Below are 6,276 nucleotides of genomic sequence, written 5' to 3'. Positions count from 1 at the left end.
AGGTTAGGAGCAACGGGGAGTCTAGTGGACATGCTGGTTTGATCAGAGGTGCAAGTTCACAGAGCAATGCCACAATCATGCCAGAACTGGTCATGCTCTCCAGGTGTTTGGCAAAATGCCACATGCACTTAGGCAGGTCTAGGGGTGGCCAAAAACTCCAGATGGGGGTCTCTTTAGATGCAAAAGAGAGTGGTGAGGTTAGTTGGACAAAAGGGGAAACTTGCTAGTGCAAGTTTTACAAAACTTCAATTCTGGACAGGAAATAAATAGCATTATTCCATGAACTAAAAGTGATCTAAATGGTGCATGCTCTTGGACTTAAGGGTTTAACATGGGGGACTACAAGTAGGAGAAATAATTAAGGGTATAGGAGCAACTAAAATGGTGGTTGCTGTACAAATCCTCAAGTTGGTCCAGAATGGAAATGAGGTTGATTCACTCAAATTTTTCAAAGAACATAATTAGGTTTTTGCACAAAGAGGGATAACAGGCTCCTACTGACCTCCCTTAATTTTCGTAGAAGTTTTAAAGAAATATTTAAATAGGTTGCTGTGAAAAAATGCACTCTGGACCAGAGAAGAAAAATTGAGAGTAGGGCTCAAAATATTTCATGAATGAAATATATTTTTGCATAAAAGTTATTTAAAATCATCACATGACATCTCCAAATTTTTATGGGAATTTTAAGTGAATTTATCAAATGGTTGTAGTTCAAATATGGCCATTTTACCTAGAAAGCCTTTTTCAAGAAAATAAAGAGCAAGCAACTTAATTATTTAATTAGTTATACTGATAAAAGGAAAGTTTTTCTTGAGAGGTTAAATAAGTCCAATAACAAATTAGAAAAGTTTTCTCTTTGGGAAAACTCATCATAACAGGGAAGGAAATGATTTAAAAAAAATCAAAATGGAGCTCAGAAATCCAAAGTTTTAAATCCTGGCAAAATTTTTAATTTAATAAAACAAGGCCAAATTTTTGGGGTGTCACACATGAGCTCCTTGTGGCGCACCCTGGTCTGCTTCTCAGCCACATGAGTCATGTACTGACCATGAGACTCCATGCAGAAAAGCTTCTTCATCTTGCGTTTAAGCTTCTTTGCCCAAGAAGGTTCTGCACTAGCGGGCCCAAAGTCCTCCTCGTGATCATCAGTTGCAGCCTCACCCTCAGCCTCCATGGCAGCAGCGACAGTAGATGGACCCCCGAGTTTAGGCGCTGGGGTGCCCCAATTGTCCTTCTTCCTCAGACGCTTGATTTCATGAGAAACCAAGTCTCCAGTTTCCAACATCACTCTGGGATAAACACGTGACCAGGCCTTCTGAACGAGCCTCATGATGAATGGACCATATATCAGGCACTTGCGCTCAGAAACGGCAGATAGAAGTTCAGACCACATAACATGAGAAATGTCCAGGCTCTCTCCAGTGTTTGCTTCCTTCTCATGCTGGCAGAAAAGAAGCATGTCCACGAGATAGGAGTGGAACTGATCCAGATTCCCGATGCGAGGGAACAGAGTCTCACGGAAGACACGATGAAGAATGTCTAGAAATGTAGACAGCTCATAGGTTTCCTTCTTATTCACTGGGTGAACCTTCACAGTGCAGTAGGGCCAAAGGGCTTACTTGTGAGTGGAGGTAGCATTGCGGTGATGGCGGAAGCCTATTGGAGTCTCAAGCCCTTGATCTTCCACATCAAGTAACCCCATGAAGGCCTTCCACTTGACGGAAAGCAACTTGCCATTGGTCATCCAAGTCAGAGTCCTGTCGGCATCAGTTCCAAGATGAATGGTAGCAAAGAATTGAGCCACCAAATCTGCATCGAAATCCTTGTTGAACTGCATGATCCTGAGAATGTTCAGCTGAGTACACATCTGAAGGGCTTCGGCAAAGTACTCAGGGTCCTTCTCCATGGCATCAGTGTCGATGGAGCGAACATCAACATAGAGATTCTTCTTGGCCTTGATCACATCAAAATAGACGGCAAACTGAAAGCGGTTCCATAATGGGCGGTTGACCAAAGTGGGATCTTGGTCCGCCTCATAGGGGTTGCGGCGACGCTTTTCCCAAAACTCCTTGGCAGTCATCTTAGTCACAGTATTTCCCTTTGGCTTGTTGTCGGATCTCTTCGACTACTGAGGTGGTGGAGGTGCACTTGCAGATGCGCCTGCTGGTGGCGGTTGAGTGCTAGAGGAACCACCTGCTGGCTCAAAGGTGCGGTAGCGCTTTGACGTTGCACGCCCGGGGTTGACACGATGGACCTGCTGCTCAGGATGATCATCACCTGGAACCAACCACAAGAACACGCAAAACAACCAGAAAGAACGAGCATAAGCCAACAAACACAACAAAAGGATCAAGGTATGGCAGGAACATGATGGAACTTGGCAGGCAGCGGTAGTACCGCGACATGCACGCGGCAGTACCGCCCAAGCGGTAGTATCGCTCCAAAGAGAGCAGTAGTACCACTCGAGGCGGGGAAACAGCAGTTCCCTACTACCATGGTCAGATCCGGCACTACCGGCCTGCCAAATTCAAAAATATTCCTACCAAACTCTAATCTAGATAGTCTAGTTGCCTTCTCCAACCTACTCAAGCCTAGATTTATCCAAAAATCTAGAGATGCAACCACCATTTCCCCTAAGACGCAAGATCTGAAAACGAGACAAAAGGAGAGAAGGAACAGGGGCAATACCGGCATCCATGGCAAGAGAACAAGGTGGGGATCGACTCCACCAAAGCAAATGGAGAGGGACGCCCCGAAGACGAAGATCCGCTGGAGCCCTCCCGCGGCGATGTGAGGCTGGAGAGAGGAAGAGGAATGAGGGGGAGAAGCGAATGGGTATGGGGGAGAAGAAACCTCCCCTGCCCCGATATAACCCCCTGGTCCCGTCCCTCAGCGGTAGTGCCGCGCACCACCAGCGGTAGTACCGCCCAGCACGCCACGGCAACTAAACAACACGGCTTAGCTCGAAATAAAAACAAAAAGAAGGCAAGAAGAAGAGAGAACACACCAGCAAAAGGCCAAGACACACCTCTTCAAGAGAGGGCGGTGGCCGAGGCCACCTATGTTTCAGTCAAGAGGTATGGCGCCGTGAAGATTTTAACCTTGGGCCCATGACCAAAACTCGTCTTTGGAGCACAAGTACCATCAACAATGGCTAATGTGAAAGACTTGATCAATTTATGCATAATGGGGGGAGGGAGAGTTCATTGAGAGAACAACACTCCTCCTATGTCCATGCCTACATCTAAACTAGACAAGAAATTGAGTGTGGTGGGGTGTGCAAGGGTTCAAGTCACATTGCTCGAATCAATGATATTTAGCTCATGCCTTAACTCGCGAAATATTTCTTCACCCAAGGGCTTCGTGAAAATATCTGCAAGGTTATCATGAGTGTTGACATAGTTGAGCTTGATCTCTCCTCACCTAATGTGATCCCGGATGAAGTGATACCGAATCTCAATATGCATCGTCTTGAAGTGTTGCACCGGGTTGAGAGAGATCTTGATGGCACTTTCATTGTCACACCAAAGAGGCACTTTGTCACAAATGACACCGTAATCCTTTAAAGTTTGCCTCATCCATAAGAGTTGTGCACAACAACTACCGGCCTCTACATACTCCGCTTCGGTGGACGATAGAGACACACAACTTTGCTTTTTAGAAGACCAACTTACCAAAGAGCAACCAAGGAATTGGCACCCTCCGGAAGTGGACTTCCTATCCACTTTGTCTCCCGCCCAATTGGAATCCGAATACCCTACAAGCTTGAAGTCTGCTCCCCTTGGGTACCATAAGCCAAAGTTTGGGGTATGAGCCAAATATCGAAAGATTCGTTTGACCGCCACATAGTGACTTTCCTTAGGTGTGGCTTGAAACCGTGCAAAAATTCCTACACTCAACATGATATCCGGTCCAGATGCACAAAGGTAAAGAAATGATCCAATCATGGAGCGATATACCTTTTGATCCACCGCTTTACCATTGGGATCTATGTCAAGTTGGCACTTGGTGGGCATTGGAGTGGAAGCCGGCTTGATGTCACTTAGCTTGAATCTCTTGAGCATGACTTGAGTGTATTTGGCTTGGTTGATGAAGGTTCCTTCTCTTCTTTGCTTCACTTAGAACCCTAGAAAGAACTTCAACTCTCCCATGGAAGACATCTCGAACTTTGAGGTCATGAGAGCGGCAAATTCCTCATTGAAAGCTTTGTTAGGGGAACCAAAGATAATATCATCAACATATAATTGGCACACTAACAACTCCCCTTTGACCTTCTTAGTAAAAAGAGTGGGGTCGATTAGCCCAACTTCGAAACCACGGTCTTGTAACAACTCGGTAAGGTGGTCATACCACACACGTGGGGCTTGTTTAGGGCCATAGAGTGCCTTATCGAGTTGATACACATGATCGGGAAAGTAGGGATCCTCGAACCCGGGGGGTTGCTTGACATAAACCAATTCATTAATAGGACCATTAAGAAAAGAAATCTTCACATCCATTTGTTGTAAATTAAAGTTATGATGAGAAGCATATGCAATCAACATGCGAATGGATTCAAGACAAGCAACGGGAGCAAAGGATTCACCATAGTCGATACCCTCGACTTGGGAGTAGCCTTGTGCTACCAAACGAGCCTTGTTGCGAATGATAATCCCATGGGAATCTTGCTTGTTCTTAAATATCCACTTGGTTCCAATGACATTGGGGTTCCCCGTCGGTCTTGGCACCAATCTCCACACTTTTTTGCGCTCGAAATTGTTGAGTTCTTCATGCATGGCATTGAGCCAATCCGGATCTTCGAGCGCCTCATAGACCTTGTGGGGTTCGACACAAGAGACAAACGCGTGATGCTCACAATAATTTGCTAATTGTCTACGAGTGCTTACCCCCTTTCTTAAGCTTCCAAGCACATTCGTCATGAGACGATCCTTGGTGGAGAGCTTGGAAGCAACCTTGGCGGCATGACGCTCCAATTCCTCCTCGGGGGTGAGACGAGAAGTGGTCGCTTGGTCGTCTTGAGCTTGTTCTTGTTCTTGAACTTGCACGGAGGAGAGAGCTTGACCTTGGGCATCACTTGGTGTGTCAACACCGTCTTGAGCATGATCTTGCCCTTGGTCTTGTTCTTGAGGATGAGGGCCTTCATGTTGTTCTTCGGAAGCGTGTGGGCCTTGGGTTGGTGATGGCTCCACTTGGGTGGAGCATTGTCCTTCTCCTTCGGCCACAAGGGGTTCCTCAATGGGTAGGATAAAGCCAACACCCGTTCTTCTTATGGCTTGAAGAGGAATTTCATCACCTACATCACAAGTGCCACTTTGCTCCACTTGGGAGCCGTTATTTTCATCAAACTCCACGTTACACGTCTCCTCAATAAGTCCCGTGGATTTATTGAGGACACGGTAAGCATGAGAGTTTGTAGCATAACCAACAAATATGCCCTCATAAGCTCTAGCTTCAAATTTAGACAACCGAACATCTTTCTTGAGAATGAAACACTTACGCCTGAACACCCGAAAGTACTTGAGGTTGGCCTTGTTACCGGTGAGTATCTGATATGGAGTCTTGTTCAAACCCTTGCGGAGGTAGAGCCGATTGGATGCATGACACGCGGTGTTGATGGCTTCGGCCCAAAAGTTGTATGGAGACTTGAACTCCGCCATCATGGTCCTTGCCGCATCCATCAACGTCCGGTTCTTCCTCTCCGCAACACCATTTTGTTGAGGGGTGTAAGGTGCGGAATATTGATGCTTGATCCCCTCATCACTAAGAAACTCATCCAAGGTGTAGTTCTTGAACTCGGTGATGTTGTCACTTCTTATTGTCAAGATCTTTGCATTGTGTTGACGTTCTGCTTCATTTGCAAAGTCAATGACGGTTTGCTGGGTCTCCCTCTTCCTCTTGAAGAAATACGCCCAAGTGTATCTTGAGTAGTCATCCACAATCACCAAGCAATACTTGCTACCCCCAAGACTATTGAAGGATGGAGGCCCAAAGAGATCCAAGTGAAGGAGCTCCAAAGGCCTCTTTGAGTAAATGATAGTCGTGGGAGGGTGAGCCTTCTCATGTAGCTTTCCTTCGATACAAGCATTGCAAGCACGATCTTTAGCAAAACTAACATTCTTTAGTCCACGGACATGGTCCCCCTTGAGAAGGCTTTGCAAAGATCTCATATTGACATGGGCTAGGCGGCAATGCCAAAGCCACCCCACATCAACTTTAGCCATTAGGCATGTCGCGGTCTTAGTGGGTCGCTCCGAAAAGTTAATCACATATAGACCG

Source organism: Triticum dicoccoides, chromosome 5A (assembly GCF_002162155.2).
Source record: "Triticum dicoccoides isolate Atlit2015 ecotype Zavitan chromosome 5A, WEW_v2.0, whole genome shotgun sequence".
Taxonomy (NCBI): domain Eukaryota; kingdom Viridiplantae; phylum Streptophyta; class Magnoliopsida; order Poales; family Poaceae; genus Triticum; species Triticum dicoccoides.
The sequence above is the reverse complement of the archived record's forward strand: the minus strand, read 5'-3'. Positions refer to the sequence as shown.